This window comes from Ambystoma mexicanum, chromosome 3q, assembly GCF_040938575.1.
Source record: "Ambystoma mexicanum isolate Mex_15411 chromosome 3q, UKY_AmexF1_1, whole genome shotgun sequence".
Lineage (NCBI taxonomy): Eukaryota > Metazoa > Chordata > Amphibia > Caudata > Ambystomatidae > Ambystoma > Ambystoma mexicanum.
This window is the reverse complement of record NC_090926.1, coordinates 20,826,748-20,852,852: the sequence shown is the minus strand read 5'-3', so window position 1 is coordinate 20,852,852 and position 26,105 is coordinate 20,826,748.

Genomic DNA, 26,105 nt, shown 5'->3' with positions numbered 1-26,105 from the left:
ATTTGAATACTGTCTGATGCTATTCGGCCTGGTAAATTCCACTGCGATATTCCAGTGATTCATGGACCAGATCTTTTCAGACCTCTTGTTTATTTCCATAATTGTCTACTTAGACGATATTTTGGTTTTTTCCCGGAACCAGCAGGAACACAACATCTATCTTGGAGAGGTCTTGAATAGGTAAAAGACTCATCATCTCTTAGCTAAATGAGAAAAATGCCTGTTTGGGGTGGAGTCTGTCCCCTAATTAGGATATGTGCTATCGCAGAACGGCATAAAAATGGAGAAGAAGAAGGTGGAGGCCATCCTCAGTTGGACAGCTCCTACTTCAGTTAAGGAAGTACAGAGTTTCTTGGGGCTGGCACATTTTTACAGATGCTTCATCCTGCCTTCTCAGTGGTGGTTCTACCCATAACACAGGTACTAAAGAAATCCACTACCTCTTTTGTCTGGAACCCCAGAGCAGAAGAAAGCTTTAACAGGTTGAAGGACCTGTTCTGTACAGCTCCCATACTGCTTCATCCAGATCAAAATAAGCCCTTTGTACTGGAGACTGACTCTTAGGCAGCCGCCATCGGGCGGTTTTGTTGCAAGAATTCAAAGGAGAAGAGCATCCGATCGCATATCTTTCCCGAAGTCTCACCGAAAGTCAATGGAACTATTCTGTATTGGAGAGAGAACTCTTGGCCATGAAACTCACCTGCAAGGAATGGCAACATCTCCAGCAAGGAGGGTCACATCATTTCACGATAGGAACCGACCATAAAAACCTCCAGGTATTACAGTCAATGGACTGTGTTAGCTCTCGACAGGCCCAGTGGGCCCACTTCTTTGCCCAATATGATTTCAGGATCACCTACATTCCGGTCTCACAAAACTCTTTAGCAGATGCATTATCACGCAAGACAGCTCAGAAACCTGCAACATCTCCTCTACCAGACCGTTTTTTCCCTCAAAATCACATCATCACGCAGATCACTCAATTTCTCCAAAAGGTCAAGAAAGCTTGGAGTACCAAAAGGTACTCACCCCCACCCACAATAAAGGCAGGACCCTGGACTGGATCGCCACCTTGAACTGCGATACCACCATTACCAAAACCACCCCTCAACACTGGACAGACCACTATCTCATTGACTTTACATTATCACTCAATAAAGAAGCCAATAAAGAAAGGACCATGGCACCATCCCTACCTACTAGAGCAAAAAAACACATAACCCCCGACAATATCATACCACTCCTACTGCCAACCCTGAATGCCCTCCCTGACAATCTAAATCCATGATGCCTTGTAGAAAGCTACAACCATGCTATGAAAAATGGACTTGACATCATTGCCCCACTAAAAATGCAAAAAAGCAAACAACAAGCTCACCTCAACAACTGGTTCACCCCCACCTGAAAGAACTAAGAATGCGCAAAAGGAAATTAGAATCCCAATGGCGCAATACTCCCACAGAAGAGAACAAACTACAGCTTAAACTCTTCGCCAATAACTACAAGAAAGAAATCCTTCTCACTAAAAAGAAGATATTTTATGAAAGAATAGAAAATTCCAATTCCAACACAAGAGAGCTATTTGCTATACTAAGGGAACTAGAATTCTCCATACCCCCGCCTGACAGCATAACCAAGGATAAGCAATGGTGTACCAGCGTACAAAACGCTCTCTCTAACAAAATCAAAATGCTCCAATCCAAAATCAGACAAAAAGATTCCTTAAGCCCTACCATATCATCACCCAGTCACCACGCTAATACAACCAATCCATCTAACCCAAATCCATTCAGGTTCACCAATATATCTATCCTAGAAACTGAAAGGGTTATAGCCTCACTTAAACCATCGAATTGCAAAGGCGACAACTGCCCACCCCAAATTATTAAGGACGCTGCCAGGGACCTAGTGTAACGCTTACCTTAACTCTGCGGGGACACCACTCTCAATGCTGATAACTTTCTTCTCTGGGTGCGTTGTGCTCAACTAATTCTTTATCGCTACTCTCCTTCCTGAACCTTGTATCTAATGAGAGAACACAGGAACAACTTATTAGAAGGATTCTTCCTATAACCAGGATATAACTATAATTCCCACTGTTCTTTATAATTACCTTAGGTTTTTATGGGGGGAGCTCTCCATCCTGCAACTGGCAGGGGCGCTAGTTCTGAAGACTGAGGAAACAGAAGGGGTCGGAACTTCACTGGACGGAAGGCGCTGGCTAGAAAACTGACAGGGAGTACATTGAGGAAAACACTAAACCAGCCTGAAGAACTCACACTTCTAATTCTCCCAGAACAGCTGTGTCAACAATGCATTAGTTCAATAAACGTTAGTAAACACACGCCTGAATAGAATGCTTGCATAAGTGTTTCAAAGGTTTCTTCACAAAAAAAAAGAAGGTGCGCGCCTAATGTGAAGCGTAAAAAATTCTGTTCATAGACTTGTCAGGGAAAACATGTGCGCATGGCGCTGAAGGAACACTTGCATGTGACGCATGACTAATTGCTAAAATGCGCGTGCCTACTGAGGAGAGCGAATACACGGAGTGTCTCAACAACTTGTTACAAAAAACAACTTGTGCACAATTCAAAGAGCGGAGCGCATATATTAACTGGTTCACCTCATACACTCAAAAACTAACTCCAACCCTCTGTACCAGAGGAACAGAGACAAGGGCAGGACTAAGGAAGGACAAGGATTGGGAAGATCACTACGGACAGTGAAGGGAAAATACTGAGGAAATTATGCAGGAGTTCCGGACTTCGGTAAGCGTCTCTGATGAAATTTCAGACACGAAGCGCGGAACGAAAAAGGGGAGGGGCTTGAATACCCAGTGAGGTTTGAGTGATTGCCACTAGACTGCACATTCTATTTCAAGGAATTTCGTGGGCAGCCATGTTGAAATCTAATGAAGTGTCCTACTTTTAACCACCATGTCCTCTTTTACCTTTAACCCATGAATTTACCCTGCTGCACTAAGAACCTAGGAAAATCTCTGAAGGAAAACCCAGTGATCATGACACCTAGCCCCCTTTATACCAAAACTGATCAACGCATCCTTCTCCTCTAACACCATACCTAACAATCTCAAAGAATCTTGGGTCCTGCCTCTGCTCAAGAAGCAAACACTAGACCCCGCTATTCCCACCAACTACAGGCCCATCACTACAATACCGTTCCTGTTAAAGATAATAGACAGAGTAGCTTACCTACAAATCCAGCAATACCTAGAAACCCACAAACTCCTTGGCACACACCAATCAGGCTTCAGACCACAACACGGCACGGAGACAGCTCTCATCGACCTAAAAACCCAGATCAACAAAATCAATAACAAAGGAAAAACCGCCATGTTACTCCTCCTCGACCTGTCGGCAGCCTTCAACCTGGTGGATCGCGCAGTCCTGTGTGAACACCTGGCCTCAGCAGCCCACTTCTCGAATGAGGCCATAAACTGGATACAATCATTCCTGGACAACTGCACTATGAGAGTCTTCTCTTCAATAGCCTCAGCAGACCCCATCAGCATAACTTGCGGTGTGCCTCGGGGATCCTGCGTCTCCCCTTCCCTCTACAACATGGGTGCTTAACATACGGCCCGCGGGACAGTTGCGGCCCGCCATGCCCTTTTGACCGGCCCGCGAGGCACAAAGACTTTTCTAATGGAGGGCGGCCCGCGGCCACCCTCCATTAGGAAAGTCTTTGTTGTCTTCCGGCCGGTGAAAACACTGGCCCTCATTGGCTCAGCACACACACGCATCACGTCGCTCCTACGAGCCACGTAATGCGTGTGTGCTGCACCAATGGAGGGCCAGCACTACGGCTGGTGTGGTCCATAAGGCTTGATGCCGGAAGGCATTTCAGCCTTGGACCACGCCAGCCATAGTACGATTCCAGCGTTCCAGCTTACCTGTCGCTTACCTGCCTGCCTTCCAGCACGACTCCGGTAAGTGGTCTGTTTGTGTTTGTGTGTCGGGTTTGTTTTGCTTTATGTTTGTGTGTGTATGTTGCGGGGGGGTGTGTGTCGGATGTGTGTGAATGTTTGTATTTGAATGTATTTTGTGTGTATGTTGAGATGCGGGGGTTGGGGGGTGTCGGATGATTATGAATGGTTGTATTTGAATGTATTTTGTGTGTATGTTGAGATGCGGGGGTGGGGGGTGTCGGATGTGTATGAATGTTTGTATTTGAATGTATTTTGTGTGTATGTTGAGATGCGGGGTGGGGGGTGTCGGATGTGTATGAATGTTTGTATTTGAATGTATTTTGTGTGTATGTTGAATGCGGGGGTGGGGGGTGTCGGATGTGTATGAATGTTTGTATTTGAATGTATTTTGTGTGTATGTTGAGATGCGGGGGTGGGGGGGGTGTCGGATGTGTATGAATGTTTGTATTTGAATGTATTTTGTGTGTATGTTGAGATGCGGGGGTGGGGGTGTGTGTCAGATGTGTATGAATGTTTGTATTTGAATGTTTTTTGTGTGCTGAGTTGGGAGGGTGGGGGGTTAGGGCCTGTATGGGTGCATGTTTGTGTGTGTGCTGAGTTGGGGGGTGGGGGTTCGGGTCTGTATGGGTGCTTGTTTGAGAGTTTGCTGATTTGGGGGGGTGGGGGGTTCGGGTCTGTATGGGTGCATGTTTGTGTGTGTGCTGAGATGGGGGGGTGGGGGGTTCAGGTCTTTATGGGTGCATGCTTGAGTGTGTGTTTGCTGATTTGTGGGGTGGGGGGTCCGGGTCTGTATGGGTGCATGTTTGTGTGTGTGCTGAGTTGGGGGGTGGGGGGTTCGGGTCTGTATGGGTGCATGTTTGTGTGTGTGCTGAGTTGGGGGGTGGGGGGTTTCGGGTCTGTATGGGTGCATGTTTGTGTGCTGGGGTGGGGGGTTCGGGTCTTTATGGGTGCATGTTTGTGTGCGTGTGCTGAGTTGGGGGCTGGGGGGTTCGGGTCTGTATGGGTGCATGTTTGTGTGTGTGCTGAGTTGGGGGGTGGGGGGTTCGGGTCTGTATGGGTGCATGTTTGTGTGCTGGGGTGGGGGGTCCGGGTCTGTATGGGTGCATGTTTGTGTGTGTGGTGAGTTGGGGGGTGGGGGTTCGGGTCTGTATTGGTGCATGTTTGTGTCTGTGCTGAGTTGGGGGGTTTGGTTGGGGGTGAGGGGGCCATGGGGTGGGGGGTTTGGTTGGGGGTGAGGAGGCCATGGGGAATAGTGTTTGGTTGGGGGTGAGGAGGCCATGGGGCATAGTGTTTGGTTGGGGGTGAGGAGGCCATGGGGCATAGTGTTTGGTTGGGGGTGAGGGACATATGGGACATAGTGTTTGGTTGGGGGCGAGGGGGACATGGGGCATAGTGTTTGGTTGGGGGTGAGGGGGACATGGGGCATAGTGTTTGGTTGGGGGTGAGGGGGCCATGGGGCATAGTGTTTGGTTGGGGGTGAGGGGGCCATGGGGCATAGTGTTTGGTTGGGGGTGAGGGACATGGGGCATAGTGTTTGGTTGGGGGTGAGGGGGCCATGGGGCATAGTGTTTGGTTGGGGGTGAGGGGGCCATGGGGCATAGTGTTTGGTTGGGGGTGAGGGGGCCATGGGGCATAATGTTTGGTTGGGGTAGGGGGCCATGGGGCATAGTATTTGGTTGGGGGTAAGGGGGCAATGGGGCATAGGGTTTGGTTGGGGGTGAGGAGGCCATGGGGAATAGTGTTTGGTTGGGGGTGAAGAGGCCATGGGGCATAGTGTTTGGTTGGGGGTGAGGAGGCCATGGGGCAATGGGGCATAGGGTTTGGGTGGGGGTGAGGAGGCCATGGGGAATAGTGTTTGGTTGGGGGTGAGGAGGCCCTGGGGCATAGTGTTTGGTTGGGGGTGAGGGGGCCATGGGGCATAGTGTTTGGTTGGGGGTGAGGGGGCCATGGGGCATAGTGTTTGGTTGGGAGTGAGGGGGCCATGGGGCATAGTGTTTGTTTGGGGGTGAGGGACATGGGGCATAGTGTTTGGTTGGGGGTGAGGGGGCCATGGGGCATAATGTTTGGTTGGGGTGAGGGGGCCATGGGCATAGTGTTTGGTTGGGGGGAGGGCCATGGGGCATAGTGTTTGGTTGGGGGTGAGGGACATGGGGCATAGTGTTTGGTTGGGGGTGAGGGGGCCATGGGGCATAATGTTTGGTTGGGGTAAGGGGGCAATGGGGCATAGGGTTTGGTTGGGGGTGAGGAGGCCATGGGGAATAGTGTTTGGTTGGGGGTGAAGAGGCCATGGGGCATAGTGTTTGGTTGGGGGTGAGGAGGCCATGGGGCAATGGGGCATAGGGTTTGGGTGGGGGTGAGGAGGCCATGGGGAATAGTGTTTGGTTGGGGGTGAGGAGGCCCTGGGGCATAGTGTTTGGTTGGGGGTGAGGGGGCCATGGGGCATAGTGTTTGGTTGGGGGTGAGGGGGCCATGGGGCATAGTGTTTGGTTGGGAGTGAGGGGGCCATGGGGCATAGTGTTTGTTTGGGGGTGAGGGACATGGGGCATAGTGTTTGGTTGGGGGCGAGGGGGCCATGGGGCATAATGTTTGGTTGGGGTGAGGGGGCCATGGGCATAGTGTTTGGTTGGGGGGAGGGCCATGGGGCATAGTGTTTGGTTGGGGGTGAGGGACAGGGGGCATAGTGTTTGGTTGGGGGTGAGGGGGCCATGGGGCATAGTGTATCTGGGAGCCCGGAAAACTTAGAAATAAAACTGCAGCTTTAAAAACGTTGTATTTATGTTTGCGGTCGCTTTTGAATAACATTTTTTACTAGTTTCTCAGGCTCCTCCGGAGACCCAAAGTGATAGCCACAGCAGGCAGAAACACAACGCGGTTATGTTTACATGCCGCATAGTGTTTCTACCTACAGCTGATTTCCCATTTGGGTTTCTCTCGGGCTCCCCATGGGGAGCCCGAGAGACCCAAATGGGAAATGCTAAATGCTGCGTTGTTTCTGCCTAAATCTGCTTTCCCTTTTGGGTCTCTCGGGCTCCCCATGGGGAGCCCGAGAGCCCCAAATGGGAAAGCAGTTTCGGGCAGAAACAACGCGGTTGTTTTCCGCAATGCCGCGTTGTTTCTGCCCGAATCTGCTTTCCCATTTGGGGCTCTCGGGCTCCCGAGAGCCCCAAATGGGAAAGCAGATTCGGGCAGAAACAACGCGGTTGTGTTGGAAAATGCTGCGGTTTTTCTTTCTGAGTTTCTCAGGCTCCTCCGAGCTGGAGGAGCCTGAGAAACTTGGAAAGAAAAACCGCAGCGTTTTCCAACACAATAATGTTGTATTTATGTTTGCGGTCGCTTCAAAAGCGACCGCAAACATAAATACGTTTTTAAAGCTGCGGTTTTATTTCTAAGTTTTCCGGGCTCCTCCAGCCCGGAAAACTTAGAAAAAAAAACACAGCTAGTGCTTATTTTTAAAAAAAAATAAATAGCACTTACCGAGATTCAGCTGCAGCTTTCCTGCTCTGGTCTCCGGTCCCCGTCCTCCGCGTACAGCACTAATGAAGGGAAAGCCACCCAGCGGTAGCTTTTGTTTACTACAGCTGGCTGGCTTTTCCTTCATTAGTGCCGCAAAAGCAAAAGCCAGAACAGGAGGGCATCCATTTCATAAAATGGATGCGCCCATGTGCTTGCTTTTGCGAATTTTGAGCTTGAATAGCTCAAAATTTTACATAGGAAGTTTTAAAAAAGAGAATGCTAGTATTTTTTTTTTATGTTGCCTATCTATTTTCTTAAATAACATTTTTTACTAGACCATGCCTTTAAAGCATAGGAATAAATTACTTAAATTCACCCACATGATCAGTAATATAGAGGTCACATTTGCGGACCTTAAGAATTATGTGGGGGAGAATACACTTAAAATCAAACCATTTCACAAACCCATGAACAGAGATGTCCTACTCCATTACCAAATCATCATAGCTGACATACTAAGATGAACATTCCATTTGGCCCGTTACTTATGCTAGAAAGAAACCACATGGAAATGAACATGTATCGGGAAGAAGCCACATTTCTAACACAAAAGTTGATTGACAGAGGATAGCCCAGAAAGTTGATAGAATATTCTGCAAAATGAGCTCTATATTACAATAGTGAGGCCCTACTCACATCCAAGCAAAAACAGAGGACCAGAATTTGGTGTGTGTTACCACATACACAAAATTGTCATTGAATATAAAAAACCTAGTGAAAAAGAATTAGAAGAAATGTTTCAATAAAAAGGAGATGTGTGGATAGTGGCCCATTTTTGCTTACAAGAAAAGCATAAATACAGGTAGATTGTAAAAATAAATAACTTGATGCATTAAACTAGGGATATCAGGGTGCCGAAAAGGATTACCAATGAATGGGGTTTTGGTGCCTGTGAAGGGCCATCATGCATGTGGGGAGTGTAGTGTTTGTGCACTCACTACACATACTAATGAGATTAACATTGGTTTGTCCAGTGGGGGGCGTGGCTAGCTGCGATGTGAATGAGACGTGTTCTGCGTGAGCTCCCCACGCGATCCTGCTAAACCAGATACTTCTGTGCTTCAAATAGACTGTAAAACCCATAACTTGCACAGCGTTATATCACGCAACAGCAGCCCAGGAGAGGAATTAGCCGCCCGGGAGAGGAGAAATCAGCAGAGTCAGGTCGGTGAAGGCTGCCACCAAAATGGTGGCACGACCCTGTAGGAGGAGAGAGCCTTGAGAACTCCCTCCGAAAAGAGCCTGCACACCCCGGAAGGCCCCCTGAGCTAAGTGGGATGGATCGAGGGCCAACAGATATCACTGGTGACACTGACGAGAAAGGGAAGAGCTGGCCCCAGACTGCGAGGCGAAAAGTGAAGGGCAGATCAGGGCAGAAGTGAGGAACTGCAAAACGCGAACCCTCTACCGAGGCACCAGCAACACTTCAGTGATCTGCTCGCAGAGAGCAGCCCAAAGCTGGACCGAGCCGCCGCAGACTTCCTCTGCCCAGACACCAGTAAGGCTCCAGTGACCTGACCATGGAGAGCAGCTAGGAGAGGTAAGAGCTGCCTCCCTCTGGCGCCCCCCCTGAGCATCCCTGGAGCGTGAACAGGGAGAACAGTGGACCAGCAAGAGCCGACACGCATATTACAGTACTCCAGAATCCTTGAGGTGATTGCAGCCCTGCAAGCGTCCAAGGAGACCGACATAGGAGAGGTGAAAAGCGATGTGAGCCTCCTGCGACAGGACGTGCGCACCTAGCCAGCAGAGTGGGTGAAACGGAAAGGAAACTGGGGGATGTCTCAATCTCTGCAAAGAAATTGCAAGAACCAGTCCAAGATTTGAAGGCAAGAGTCTGGATGCTCAAGGGCAGGGCCGAGGACGCAGAGGAAATGGCGAGGAGAAGCAACGCCTGAATCCTGGGGTTGCCTGAGGGGGCAGAAGGTAGTGACCCCACCACCTATATAGAAAACATGCTCCTCCAGGAAATCGGATGAGGGCCTCTATCGCAGGGGTTCAGAGTGGAAATAGCCCAGAGGGCACTAACGAGAACCCTCCCAGAGCCACCCCCTCGGCCCATTATTGCACAACCTCTAATTTACCTGAACAAGGAGAAGATCCTGACCTTTTCCAGGTCAGGGGGGGGGGATCCGTCGTGAATCACCATTACTGCCGATCTACCCAGAGTACACTATTCAGGTCCAGAGGAGAAGTGGCCAGGTTGTCCCGACAAAAGAAAGACTCTGACTCCAGGGCATAAAGTACATGCTCCTGGACCCTGCAAAGTTAAAAATAATTCACAAAGGAAAATACCTCTTTTTTGAGACGCCTGAATGGGCGAACGTTGCATGAAGTAGATGCCAGAGAGAAAAGAAGAAATCAGAGGTGCCAATAGTTGAAGGGGAAACAGCAATGTAAATACTTAACAATGAATGCATAACCCAGATATGAAAACAATAGTGGGGGGCCCAGGAACTCAGTTTACAAGACTTTATTCAGACAGTATCCTTGATTAAAGCTATTGGGAAGGGTACAACGAATGAGAATTTCCACCTCCACTTCTCGTTTTCTCACCCAATGAATTCTGTTTTGCTCCTCTACCAAGTCGTAGTTAGAGTAGTATAGTACTCGGTCATCAAACCCCAAGGTGCGCAGGGAACAAATGATGGTTGGGCCTCTACAGGTAAACCCCAGTGGGAAGTATGTTAAAGTTTATGTTGGGGAAAGTTTGTTCAAGTTACAACACAGTCTTATTAATCACACAGGTAGGAGCACAGCAGAAACCCATAACTTAGTAGTGCAGTGGAAAAGAAAGTGGGAGCTCTTTAGTGGGATGGGGAGAGTGGTGGGGAACGAAGAGAAACCCGATGGCAGAGACACTTAAAATCTCCTCCTGGAATGTAAGAGGACTATATACCTATGTTAAGAGGGCACGAGTGGCTAAGTACCTACGTCGCAAAGGGATCCAGATAGCCCTGGTGCATGAGACGCACTTTACATCAGAAAAACAATCCCAGATACTGAGAAAATGGGATGGGAAAGGGTTTGGATCGATGTATTTTAATTATGCAAGGGGAGTCCTTATTTGGGTGGCCCCCACCGTCGTTTTCCAACAGATAGGAGTACAAACAGATACTAAGGGGAGACTGGTACTGCTACACAGGTTCCTTGACAGGAAGGAAGTTTGTTTGATCAATATTTATGCACCCAACAATAGCACAGCCACCTTTATTCCACGCCCTATATACTAGACTGGCCCCCTTTAGAGGTATGACATGGATCTGGGGAGGAGGCTTCAATTGCACATTGGATCCGGAGCTGGACAGTTCAGATGATAGGGCGCTATCCCTATCCCCCCCGACCAAGGTCCTGAGAATGCTGATGGAAGAACTAGAACTACAAGACATCTGGAGATGGGTACATGGACCGAACAGAGAATTCTCTTCTATTTGAGTGTGCATAACGTATATACACGGATAGATTACATTCTCACAGGCAAAGACCAACTGGGGGACTTTGTTAGTGCCTCCTATGAGGGAAGAACTCTCTCAGACCACTCACCCCTAGTGGTTGAGTGGATATTCAGCAACCATTGTGCCCCGATACCCACGTGGAAATTTAGAGTAGAAACCCTATGAGACTGCCCCTTCAGGGAAGAACTTGGTCGGCAGATAGAAGAATATTTCAGCTTCAATATGGATAGCGTTAAGGGATTGTGGACCGTATGGGATGCTTCAAGGTGATTATAAGGGGCGCAGTCATAGCCAAGACAGAGGTCGGGGGGTCCAGAAAAAATTGGAACAACAACTGGTAGATACCGAGGCTAAGATTAAGTGGATAGAGGGATCTAGGACCAGGACGGTGGAATCAGAAGGGAAGCTTATCGAACTCAGACAGGAATGTCCTGAACACTAGAAAAGGTTGGGGAGATACAGCTACGGAATGTATTCAGAAAAATTGCACGGGCAAGGGGATAAGCCAGGTAGGTTGCTGGCTTGGCTAACCAGAGACACAGGAGTTTGGGAAGGGATTGTCGAGATAACAGATGAATGCAGTGAAAGTTGGAGGTTACAAAAAGAAATAAATGAGACCTTTCGGTCCTTTTACCGAAACCTCGGGAGGCACCAAAGGGAGGGAAATAGCAGAGACCCTGGCAGATACTGGCTTTCCCACACTGAACGCGGAGCAGAGGAAAATGCTGGACTCGCCACTCACAGCAGAAGAGCATAGGGAACATAGCCTTGCTCCCAACAGGCAAAACACCGGGGGAGATGGCCTCCCAGCAGAGTTTTATAGGGAATTTACAGATGTAGTGGGCGCAGAATTACTCGTGAGCTTTGAAGAGGCACACAAGAAAGCAAAACTACCCAATAGTATGGAAGAATCCATCATACTCCTGATTTTGAAGCCTGGCAAGAATGGGAAATTTTGCGAGTCCTACAGGCGATATCACTAATTATTTAAGACACCAAAATCCTCACAGCAGTGTTAGCCGAGAGATTGAAAAATTGAAAAAAATGATTACAACACTAATACACCCGGACCAAACAGGTTATGTCCCGGGCAGAGCAACAATAGAAAACCTAAGGTTAAACACTGTAATAGACAGAACACGGAAATGGCCAGAGGGCTGCGCAGTAGAGGCACTAGATGCCATCAAAGCATTTGACTCAGTAAGGTGAGAGTGGCTGTTTGCAACCCTAAGAAGCTTCGGCATGGGGGACAACTTCATGAAGTGGGTCCAAATGTTCTATTCAAGCCCGACTGCAAAAGTATGCACTGGCAGATACATATCAGAACAGTTCCTAATCCACATAGGCATGAAACAGGGTTGTCCCTTATCCCCCTTGCTGTATATTCTGGCACTAGAACCCCTAGCAATATTCACGAGGAAAGCATTCAAAGACACAGGACTCCATGTAGATGGGGTACATCCTGTTATATCCCTATAACCGGAAGATATGTTATTACATTACATAAAACACCCGAGGACAACCTGGAGTCGTATCTAGAGGTGGTGGAGAATTTTGCAGTACTGTCGGGGAACTCGATCAGCAAGACAAAATCCTGCCTATTTCCACTAGCGGGTTTGGTGGGGGTGAATGAGGAATGTCTCCCATGCCTGGGGCTACAATGGAAAGTCCATACCTTCAGGTACATAGGAGTTGATATTCACCATGACAAAAGAGACACACACCAACATAATACACTGAAGGTGAAGTCTGGGTTAGAAATAGCACTCTTAAAGATGATGGCCCTCCCCCGCCTGCTGTACCACTTTGTAAATATTCCATACCTCATAACCAGGGCCTTCTTTAATAACCTAACCTCGATGATAGGCAGCTTCATATGGGGGTGCGGCAGAAGAAGGGTAGCCCTGAACGTCTTATGGATGGAATACGCAGAGGGAGGACTGCACCTCCCGCATTTCGAACTCTACTACCTGGCAGGACCGCTCCAGCATGTTGCACGATGGTTGGCTGACTCGGAAACAGGCGATCATACCTTGATGAGCCGAGGTATAGACCCGTTCTTTCTAAAAGAGGTGTTGTGGCTCAGAAGGAAGAGGATCAAGGACCCCCTGGGTCTCCTGCAGTTAAGTAAGAATATATGGTCCAGAACCAAGGCGATACTAAAACTCAAAGAACCCTACTCCCCCTAGAGCCCTCTGGCAGCCATATACGGAGTTAATGTAGAACATTTAGCACAGGGTAGAATGTACTGGGAGGACAAGGGTGTAGTAACGATTGGAGATCTTTACTCCTCAGAAAAGCTCCTAACATTCCAGGAATTGAGAGAAACATTTGAGATACACATGGGCCAGTTCATAAGGTATTTCAGAATATTACATGCATTAAAAAAAGAATGTCCCGACTTCCTGAGCCAAGGTGAAGAGAACACGGTACTAGGACTGCTATACGACGTGTCAGAATGCGGACATGTAGTGTCTAGATTGTATCAGGGACTGCTAGAGGCATTACCCAAAGATCTACTCAAAAGGAAAAGCGCATGGGAATCATAGATAGGCAGGGAGCTCATGGAAGGGGAGTGGTGGAAAACGATGCTATATCCCAAGAAGGTTTCAATAAATGCCAGACTAAAACGAGCCCAATACTACACACTCCATCGAGCATACATGACCCTCAGTTGATATTGTGTTTTTAGGACGCAGAGGTAAAGAGGTGCCCATGGTGTGGAGTAGAAAAAACAGATATGGGGCAAATGTTCTGGTCCTGCCCAGTAATCTGAGGGTTTTGGCTGGGAATGGAAGCAAGGTTGAAGAAGGGGGGCATAACAGGATATGAATGGTCGCCAGAAGCATGCCTCCTTGGGGTGTACATATGCCTAAAAAAGCTAAGCCGTAGAATAGGATGATAGATCTGGCCTGGGTACTAGCAAAATGGAGAATAGCAATGGCATGGAAGGCACGGGGACCCCCACACATAGAGAGATGGTGGGAGGACCTAAAAAGATGGTCCAATTGCAGAGGCTGTGGTGTGGTATGTAGCACTCCAACTGGGAAGAAGGGAAAGCTCAGATGATAGAACGACCTGGAATACCCTAGTGCATGTTCTCTTCACCTCACCCTATGACAAACACCCCTGATAAAATAGGCTTACCGTACATGGAGAACAAATTGGTGAAGGGAGACAACCCGGGGAAGGGGAAGGAAGCCAAGAGCTCATCAGAAGATCTCGATTACCAATGGGAGAGAATGCCAGCGAACCTTCAGAAGATGATAGCTGTGTTTACAGTTCTAGTTTGAGTTGGGGTTTGGGACGGACCGGTGGACAAGGGATGGTGGAAAGGGAATGAGTCATATGTGTAATGTGAGATCTTGAATGTGATAATGTATGGTAAGAGCTCAGATTATGTTATAAAATGAATAAACAAATACAAATGTTTTTAAAAACGTTGGTTTGTCCAGCTTGCAGACCGAAATGAACTTTACCAATTGTGAATCTGAGAACGTAATCTAACACATTCTATCCCCATGTGACCTGAAATATTTTGGTAAAACCACACACATGGTAAAAACTAGAATGATAGATCACAGAAGCTGCATCAAAAACAAAATCTTGATATAACCACTAGTTAAACACTTTGTAGAGAAATCAAGTGGACAGTTGTACAGAAAGTATTAAGCAACAGTCAACATGAAATAGAAAGCAAGTTGATGGAACTTGAACATTGATTCATTATTCGGACAGACAGTCACATACATGCCTTAAGTGAAAATATTGACTGCTATATGTTGTGGTAACTGTACTAAATACGGTGTTGCTTCATTTCACTTAAGGTTAAATTCCAAGAACTACTAGTGGGTTAGACATCCGCCTTTCAAAAATTGTGTTTCTTATCGCTGCATCTTCAGAGTCACATCTAACATGGAGAAACAGGGTATCATTTGTGTTTTTTAAATACGCATCACCCTTTTTGAAATTGTGTTCCATATCGCTGCATCTTCAGATTCCCTTCATGTATGGAGAAATAGGGCACAATTAGTGTTTAGTAAATAGACACTACAAGATGGCCCCCGAGTTTGACTCAAACCCATGGAACAACGTGGAGCGATCACGTGTACTTGAACAGCTGACTGTGACGCCACTGGTACTCAGAGGATACAGCAGTGATTTAGACACTGTAGACACGGCTTGGGCTTAAACAGCTACCGCAGCGGTGTACGGAGCACATGTCCTGATCGACACGGGAGCGCCTGTCTGAATCGGGAGACAGGTTAGTTAATAATAAAGGTTAATTGATAATTTACATCGATCTTTATGTGAGGACTTAGGACTGCACAAGAAAAGAGATTAATAAGGCATCAATGATGTAGTCTTACCCGTACACCACACAGATACAGACACATGGGGCCTCATTACGAGGTAGGCAGTAAAAATCTGTCATTACCGGCATGCCGGTATGAACGTGTCCATGCAGTACCCACTCTACAAACAACGTACGATTACGAGTCTGCGTGCACGCGCGTCCCTGCATGCCGGTAACGGATGCAACGCCTTGCCAGTAAAGTCCCCCACGTCCCCATAGCGGCATCAAGGAATGCGTTGAAACCTCCCCCGCCACCATCGGCACCCTAAATAACAGTACCGCTGATAATGGTACCGTCATTACCAGTACCGTCATTACTGGCACCGGAAGTAACATCATTGCGCCGGAACAGGAAATCCACCGGCGGCCATCTTAAAAAACACAACCCATTGCAATCCTCCGCAGACAGGACCTGATCACCCAACTTCCCAATCCCTACTGGTGGACAATGTCAAAAGCCACCAAGAAAGGCGCAGCACATGTGCAAAAAACGTGTTTCAGTGATGATGAGCTGAATATGCTTGCTGATACGCTAGTGGAGCAGGCGGATGTTGTTTTTAGTGCAGACCTGCGCCGTCCAGCACAGCTACAGAAAAATAAAATATGGGAGGAGGTTGCCAGAAAGGTGAGTGCAGTTAGAACCATGGCATGCTCCGTAAAGGACTGCAAGAAGCGGTGGGACAACCTGCACATGCGAGTCCGTAACATCTTATCGGCCAACCGCAGCCAGGGGCAGGCAACAGGCGGCGGTCCAAACTCCCCCATTAAGCTGTCGAGGTGGGAGGAAACCTGTAGCTCCACTATCGACATGGAGGCCATTGAAGGAGTTGGTGGAGCAGAGTATGGAGTACCATCATCGTCTGATGAAGGTGAGTGACCCTTTGCGCACCACAGAAGTCCTCACAAACATCTGACATCCAAAGTACAATGTAGGCCAACAAATGTGATTTTGATGAGAGCAAATACATGGCCCATCATACACACATACACACATCCCTGTCGAGATGATGGACCCACCACTGTCACATCAAAACCCATGCTGCATGCGGCTCCTATAACCAATAGACACTCGATACACAAACAAAAATCACAAGTCCCACAGCACGCAAGCCACAACACACCTGTTGGCCTCACAGCAGACACCATGGAAAACATGTCTACACCAGAGGGATGCCAATACTACCCCCACCCCAATCTTGCAAGCACCCTGTCCTCCACGCCAACAAGCATGCAACGAACCACAAGGCCCAAACTGCACAAACACTAAAGCATGCATGATGCAAGGACTCCCATCACTGATACCCTGCCTCTCTGTCCCCCACAGGCAAGGATGCAGACAGCGATGAGGATGATGCAGCGGCACAGCCCAGGACACCTGCCAAGAGGTCCAGGGCTCAGGACGATGGCACCAGGCCATCCACGTCCAGGGGCACAATGATGAGCCAAGGGGCTCACAAGACACACACCAGTGCCCAACCGGCTGCACAGCCCCCAAAACAGGTCCATCAAACACCTGCTCCTGCCCCCCTGGAGACACACATTTCACTGGATGAGCCCACATTTGTGGCAAGCAACCATGACGGCAAGCAGTCGGCAGCCACAAGTTCAATTGGGGAGGTTGCTGCATCCGCCCAACATAGTGCCAATGAGGACGAGGGACATGAGAAGGACACCTATGAAGGAGGCAGCATGTTGGTAGATGGTGGATAAATGCCCAGGCTGCAGGACACACCATTAGGGCACCTCTCAGCATGAGCCTAAAGGCCAAGGCAGCCAGGAGGAGTGGTCTCCAACAGAGGACAGCCCCTCTTGCGCACGTCCACACCAGCCATGCAAACATCCACTTCCACCGCAATACGGGACCTGGAGGGACGTTTGACGAGGATGTAGGGCCGTCAAGGGTCCATGAATGCACTTGTGTTGCCGATGGGGAGGCAACACACCGGGCGATGAGAGAGAACATTGTGGCCATCATCATGGCTGTAAATTGGAATTCAAAGCGGGTCCATGAGGGCTTTGGTTCTGTGGCCCAGATATTGGAGAGAATGGCCAACACCATGGAGCAGCATTGTCCTGCGGCATCCGAGCCACATCATCCACTTCCTCGACTACAACGCCTGCTAGCTCAACATAGTCAAGCCCTGTGCGCAGGTCCCTGCGCAGCATGCGCCGCACAGACATGCAAACCCCACCATCGAAAAGGGAGCTGCAGTAGCAGGGGTACCCTGCACGTTTTGACTGTCAGTGCATCTGGACACATGTTGTGCTCTTGATGTGTAGGGATGTAGGGGGGTGTAGGGTGGGGGAGGGGCTGTGTGGGGGTGTTGGGGGTGGGGGGGTGGAGGGGCTGTGTGGTGGTGTTGGGGGGAGGGGGAGGGTGAGTGATTTCATTGTGTTCAACTGGAACAGTCTACATGGGGGAACATACTCATGTTTTTAAAAGATCATGGGCCTCATTACAAGGTTGTCGGTCCGGTAATAACGATACCGGTAAAGCATTACCGCATTGTTAACCAGACCGGCCCGTCACGACCTGCAAAGCAGGTCCTACCAGCATCGACAGGGAACCGCTGTGGCCGTGCACCACCATACCGGCATGTGCGCGGGCGCCCAGGCACCGTGCCAGAAACACTGGCATGCCGCAAGGAAGAGGACATTATGAGTCACACGGACATGCACATACCGGCGTCCAGATGCCAGTAAGAAGGGCCTCCATGATGCCGGCAATACCGACATCACAGATCACCCGTTAATAGTAAACTGCTGTGTTCCCAACTGCCACAGGTGCACACAATCAGCACAGGTGAAGGCAATGGAGCCTGGCCCTGCACAAAAGGAGCACACCCACACACCACACCCCTTCCAAGACCAAAATGATTCCACTTGCAGTTGCGATACTGGAGCTGGAGGACATGCCTGCACTGCTACTCCTTGAGCAGGTAGTACACCAGGGATTACAGAGGAGACGCAGGAGGAGAAGGAGGGTGAGACTGCCCCAGCAAATTCCACCAGTGCAGGCAGTGGTTCCCCGCAGGCAGCCACCAATCCCTCGCCAGTCCATTCAACTTAACCCCAGCACAGATCCACACCCTGTACCGCCTGGACATCATCACCATAGTGGATCTAATACATGAAGCCTTGGTCAGCCTGATCAACATCTGCAATGCCACCCCCCCTCTGCTGAAGGTGGCGTCTGTTCTCCACTTCCTGGCCACAGGCACCTACCAGCACACAGTGGGCCAGCTTCATGGCATCTCGCAACCATGTTTCTCCGGTGTGCTAAACCAAGTGCTGGATGCACTCCTAAAGCACGCAAGGGCCTACATATCCCTACCACGGACAGTACAGGAGGTGAATGACACCTAAATAGCATTTCATACACTGGCAGGCATGCCCAATGTCATTGGTGCCCTTGACTGCACCCACATGGAGTTGGTAGTCCCGCATGCCGTGGAGGTGGTGTACCGCAATCGGAAGCTATACCACTCCATCAATGTGCAGATGGTGGGTGATGCGCAGTGAAGCTCCTCTATTTCTCTTCCCTTATTGAAGTTGTTCCCATTTCTCTGTTCTCTCCTACCATGTAGCATCTTCTACGATTCGACCCTCTGAACTTTGTGACAAACTCTTTGATATACCTTAGGCCAGGTAAGTAAAGCAGGGAGCAGGAACCAGACTGACCCAGGTAGGTACAAAAGAAAAGGATGCTCTTTGCTCTTGGTTACAGCTTACAGGTGGGAGAGCAGGGTCTTAGCCTACACTCCAGGTTCCCACCTTCACTCCAAGTCCCCAACCGCCTTTCTTGGAACCTCCAAATCTCCCAGGTTACACAAACCTCACCACATTCCACAAGGTCTCTTAATACAATCACATAGACACATACACTCAAGTCACGCCAGCCTTCAACATGTCAGGACAAACAACCTAAGATAAACCAAAACACCTCCTAACCTAGCCTGCCATGCCAGGTTCACGGGACTGCCACTCCCGAGCACACCCTTGCCACACATGGACAAAATTACATACCAACATTCGTAACCACCAAGGAACTGAACCTTCTTCCACCAAGGACTACAACTCCCTGGCCACAGGTCTGCCACACCTGAGTGCACACCTCACCCCACCAACCGAGGCATATCTCACTGGCCACAACATTGCCCTAAGGCATCCCTGTAACAAAACAAATAAATACAACATCCATGTAGCAACCTACACTTCATCCCTTTTCTCACAAGAAAACACATAAAAGAAATGAAAAATAAACAAAAAGCGACTTACACCACAAAGAAGACACTAAACAAATGCGCAACCACATAGGCATGGTGCGTAAAGAGACACAGACCGTTTGAGTGAAACCCACAAGCGTATTGTGAAAAACTCCATGCAAACACAGCAGGGTGGAAACTACTTGTGATTGTGAGAAAAATCTTAGATTAGCAAAAAAATGTTTTTCTAAAAGTTTAACTTTCTAATATCTCTTACCAATGTCTTCACAACTACATATGTCTAACATGTTCACATGCGACCATAGAAACTTCACCTGTATACTTCAATAAACACTGGTTCATACTTTGTGTGCAGAAATAGGAACTCCAATCCTAATTCTCAAACTGCATAAACTGGCATCTGCAATCCACAAAAAACGTCCTCATAAGGACACTCCAGAAATATATGCTAGTCAACTAACTAGAGATATAAATGGAAACTCATTACCAAAACATCACCACCAATATGTCACATGTCTAAACATTTCATGGAAAAGCCCATGCATGTAAGTGTCCTTATTAAATGTCTCCATGTTTACTCACTAGGGCGCACTCAACCTTTATGCCCCACGTAAACCTCTACTCTTATACTGTATTCTCCATTTGTCACTTGTCCTTTATATCCACCACAGGATAATACTACACTAATGGACGCTCTACTACATCTGTGTCTCATCTCACTACAATTATCCACCACAAGATAACAGTTCATTCTCTCACTGCTGTGCGTGCATGAGAATGCTGAGGAACTATCGAAGGACATTTCCTCTAATGCTCATCTTCTCCAAAGCTCCACGAAGGAACAATGGTGCCAGGTCCTTTGCATGCGTTCCAGTCAAATGGCTATGCTGGAACGCAGGGGCTCAGTTTACCGTACGTCACCAACAGCCCCTGATACCCTCTCCATAGATCCCAAATTTGCTACAGACGCTATCCAACATATGTACCTCATTGACTGCTGGGTTACAGGGATTGGACATGTCCCACAATCCACTTGTTTTTCTAAGCGCAATGGCGCTCGATGCTGCAACGCCATCAGCAGCTTCCCAACGGTGACAGCCAGTGTCCCCATTTCCCTAGCTGCCCTTTTTTTTAAACATACATTTATATTGACATTTTATCAAACCGTTTTCAGTTACAACTTATTTGACTCATGACAAAACAACCACACAAACAGCTGAAATGTCCCCTCCCTCTCTCCCCACCCCCACAAAACTCCAGAGATGGTTGCTTCCAAAAACAACCAAAGATGTGATACGTGTAATTCAAAAGAAAACAGCTGTCTGGACCATAGCGACCAGGGGTGAGCCTGCTCTCTAACCTTAAGAGCTGTGACTCATACATTTGGGTAGCTCTGTGAGTCAGGCGATGGAAGCCTCCCCCCTAGCCCTCCCTCTGCACTGTAATTCCCACACCACATTCTTGTCCCCCTCGATCAGGTCTTCCCTCCCGCCTCTTAACTCACACCCCATTTAGCAATCAGTGGGCCCCACTCCTCATGAAACACTTCCACTTGATCATTCACGATGGCCGTTAGCTTCTCAATTGTGTAGATGTCCCTAGATTTCTGTTCACAGGCCACCCTGTCGGGGGCTCCTGGGGACTTCCACTTTTGCACAAGTGCAATCCTACCTGCTTGGAACATTGATTGCCATAGTCTAGGAAACCTCACTTCCCCACCCTCCGCCGGGGGGACACCCAAGAAGTTCTGAAGGGGATCTGGAATTAGGGGGATCCTTCATCCAGCTAAGGACCTCTGACCAATACATCTGGATCACAGGGCAATCCAACAACATATGAAACCTTTTAGACCGCTGTCCTCAGGCCCTGGGGAAGAGCGGGGAGGAGCACCAAAACATCTTGGAGAGCTTAACAAGGTCTCTATGCCAGCCATGGAGAACCTTAAAATTGTGCTCTATTGTGGACGTGAGCAGGTTACCATGGAAGACAATTTTGAAAATCTTGGACCACTTCTCCTCTGGAATTTGCTTCCCCAGCCAACCCTTCCACCGTGGCTTGAAATGTTGTCTATTCCCCATCTCTGCCGTGATCATAACCCTATACAGTCACAAGAGGATACCCTTCCATCCCTCCATAGAATCCAGAACCAGCTTGAATTGGGTGAAGTTCCTTGACAAGTTACCTTCCCAGTTCCCATCAGTAAGCAACCCTCTTAGCCTTAAATAACAAAGATGGACATTGAGTCTCTCCCTACACCATCGGATAAGGTCTCGTTGCCTATGAAGGTAGCTTCCAAAAACAGCTTGCCCACCCGCTCCACTCCTTTGTCCGACCAGATCTGGGAGTGTCGAAAAACCCTCCTTTGCTAAGTCTTTTGGGGGCCACCTCACTGAGGAAAGCGGGGGCGGCCAGTAGGACAATTGGCAGCTAAACTTACATTTCTTCCATACTGTCCACAGAACCCCCAAGTTGGGGAGAGATGGCAACGATAAGGGAATCGTACACAGCGGGGCCCGCAGATAATCACTAATCATTTTTGGGTGTGCTGCAACGTCTTCGTGGAAGGTCCAATAAATGCCCAGGTCTTCCTTCAAATGTTCTACCAAAACCCTTAACTGAGCCGCCTTGAAATAGGTATGAAAGTCGGGGTAAGTAAACCCCTCTCCAGTTCCTAGGCAATGTTAGTGTTGAATGTTTATTCCTGGGGACTCTGTTCTGCCAAACAATTTGGGCCAGCACAGAGTTCAGCTCCCGAAGGTTACACCTCAGGGACCACCGTAGGCAAGCTCGAGAAGAAATAGAGCAGTGGAGGAAGAACATTCATTTTAACAGAAACCATCCTCCCATACCACGAGATCACCCGGGGAGCCCACCTCGCCAAGTCCTTCCTCAGTGTCACAACCATTGGGGTATAGTTCAGGGAAAACAGCCTGGTCAGATCTCTGGGAAGCTGGACCCCCAGGTACGTAAGTGCCTCCTTTTCGGCTCTCATCCCCTTACCAGGCAGGAGCCCTCAAGTTGGATTGGCATAATACAGGATTTGTGCACATTAATCTTGAGTCCTGAAAAACGTTCAAAAGTCGTAATACGAGACAGAAGCTCCGGGATCGATGAATGCTTATCTACCAGGTATGCCAAAATATCGTCCGTGAATAAGGACAGCTTGAAGGACGTTTCACCACAAATAATATCTTTGATTGTTGGGCTAGCCCAGACCACAATCGCTAGGGTCTCTAAGGTCATAGCATACAGCTGGAGTAGCAGGGGGCATCCCTGCCTCGTCCCCCTAGCGAATGGGAAGGAGGCAGTGAGATTTCCATTAACTAGCACCCTGGCCATTGGGAGCCATAAATGGTTGCTATCCAACACCTCATATGTGGCCCCACCTGAAACTGGCTGCCCTTTATGATGCACCTGAGTCCAGCCACTCATTTCCACGCTCCAGGACCACCACTCCTATTAGTCCTTTATCTGGCAACTTTGAACTCCATGGATGCCTCTGGATTTCTCTTCCACCATGGCATCTCAACTACAGTACAGACCCTTCAGCTTCTCATGGTCGGCTTTCCTCAAGGGCTGGCTCACCCCAGGCAACAGGCTTCACTCCACTTCACTCCCCCCCCTCTCCTGGGCTCATTTTCAGGACCAACCCGTTGCCAAAATGATGTACCCTGGCCCAGGCAAGTAGGACAAGGAGCAAGAACCAGACTGACCCAGGTGGGTACAAACTAAAAGGATGCTCTTTATTCTTGGTTACAGCTTACAGATTGAAGATTAGTGTTTTAGCCTTCACTCCAGGGTCCCATATTCACCCCTAGTCCCCAACCGCCTTTCTTGGAACCTCCAGATCTCCCAGGTTCCACACACCTCACAAAATTCCACAAGGCCTCTCAAGGCAATCACACAGCAATCACACAGACACATACACTCAAGTCACAACACTTGCTTTTCTTCTAAAAAAAAGTGGCCGACATTGGAACAACCTCTTCAGCATCTTTTCTGTTACCCCTGATCCTCTCCTTCGTTCTCCTGCCATTTCTGTTACTGCTCTCTCACCCCAATACCCTAACACTCTTTTGCGACTTCTCACTGAGACGTAATCTGGCGCTCCCCTCTCGATTTATTCCTGGTGAAGATTTCGAAACTCTGCCCCTCTACTATTTTCCATACCCTTCTCCCTGGCCTTTATGTCCCTCTTCCACTTAGTCTGGTTCGCTCATTACTTAAAACAGCAGTATTTGGACCCTCTTGTCCCGGCAAGTTCCATCTTGGCTCCCTTCTTCCTGCACCTGCTAAAATACTCACATCATCTGTTGCTGTATATACTCCAGGAGTTGGGCATAGGACCAAGTGGGTCCTCATAGCTGCCTTGTGCACTACCTTTGATACTGTCAGCCTTTACGTCATACTTAAACATCTAATTGGAGGCAGTGCCATAGCCTGGTGATCTTATTTTCTTACTAATCCCTCTCAGACAGTCTTCATGGCCTCTTTCTTCTCTTCTCCACCCCCTCAGGTATGACCTTACTCAAGGCTACTCTGTTGCCATAATTCTTTTTAGTCTTTATGTACAGCCTCTTGTTACATTCATCACCACTTTTAACTTCACCCTTTACACTTAACCAGATGACACCCATTCAGCTCCTTTTCTGTCTAGCCAAGGAGCTGTGTGCCACCTCCCGTTTCCAAGCCTACATGTCAACTGTTGCTTGCTTAAAATCCCCTTCCGTGGGCCTCTTCCCCTCTCCTATCTTCTCTGTTAAGTACCTTCGAGTAAGATTTGGTAACCTTTTTTTTCTCACTCCTCAGATCAGCCAACTCTCCAACTTCCATTTTTAGCTTTAGCTCCTGTCACATCTTTGCCTTTCTTACTTGTTTTGCTAGCACCTCTGCCGTCTCTGCACTCATTCTGGCATGTCTTGACTGTTGCAACTCTCTTTCCTTGGGTGGCCCTCCCTACCATATTCATTGGCCTTAGCTTCTTAAAAACGCGACAGCTCTCCTTGCCTATCCACCACTATGACTGCTTACCTAGCTAGACTTCATTGACTTCTAGTCCTCTGATAATGCTTATTAGGACCCAGGACCCCCGTGGTCAGGCCTTGCCCCCGTGCCTAAAAGGAGACGCGAGGCACAGGTTTTAACTCTTCGGGTTCCCGGGAAACGCACTGGCGAGCCCGGGTATGCCCACTTCATTTCACTTGCGCATGTGCGACGGCGAACTTTGTAGTCGCGCTCACATGACACCATCACAAGTCCTACAGTGGGTTCAGTTCAAGGCCCTCAGCATTATGTACCGCTGCCTCTCAACTGGCAGACCTTGCTTTCTGCCTTCTCGAGTCCTCCCAGGTATATGCACTTGATCGGCGGGCCTCCTACACCTTCTTATTGTCTACAGCTTCTGCCACACTCACACTGTAAGACATTTGGTCTTTGTTCTTGACCCCACTCTTTGTAACCGTGCCTACATCTATTGGACAGACTCCCTCCTAGCACGTCTTTTTGCTTAACACTTTCAGCCCTATCTGAAGACCTGGCTTTTTTCCTCTGCCTTCCTGCACTGGCTTGTCCTCCCCTGTCTCCCATAAATTGCCAAGGAACACCCAATTGGTGTATGGGCATTCTGCACACTTGCATGGCTGGCCAATCCCTTTTTGTGAGATTGCAGCTTGCACTGCTGCTGACAGTGCTGTTCTTATTCTTTGGGAGGGCAGCGTGCACATTGGTTGTCTGTGCTGGGAAAATACGCCAGGGAAGTATCCACTGTTGCTACCTGTGCTGTACATTGTCCATTGGTGGGGACCCTTCACTTCAACACTTGATGGAAGTGCTCTCTGCCAAGACGCTTACACTCCTGCCTGGCGGTGCTTTATGAAGGAAGCTTGCACTGCTGGTAACTGTATTTGAAAGCTTCTTCTGCGGGACTGTCTTCAACGGGGGGCAGGGGGTGGGGGACATTGAACTGCCGCTGCACGTGCTATACAGTGATCCTGCTCTGTGGAAGGGAAGCATGTACTGCCTCCCAACTTAGTGGACATTTTGTGGATGCACAAGCATTTACTGCCGCCCAGGGGTGTTGCTAGGTCTGGAAAAGACCCGGGGCTATGCTAATGTGGAACTGTTGGGACTGGGGGCTAGCTAGCCTTTTGGTTGTAGCTCCTGAGATTCTATCCGGGGCTACAACCAAAAGACCAGGGGCTATAGCCCCCTTAGCCCCCCCTAGCAATGCCTCTGCTGCCGCCCAACTTAGTGGACATTTTGTGGATGCACAAGCATGCACTGCTGCCCGTACTGAACTTACATTGTGAGAGAGGGGCGCTTGCACTGCTGATCCCCATGCTGGACCCATGGTGGATGGGTGAAGGAGTTTAAACTGCTGCTACCTATTGTGTGAGGCATGCCTGCAATGCGGCTACCTGCACTGTATCTGTGCTGAGGGCCATGTGGAATGAGCGCTTGCTTTGCTGCTCGGGATGGATATGATTCTGTGAAACTGGCCCTGCTCCTATGCTATACGTCTGTTGTAGGTGGGAACCCTGCACTGTTGCTGTCTGTGTTGTACCTACTCTTTAGGAATGATGCTCACTTTTGACTGGGCTGTGCTT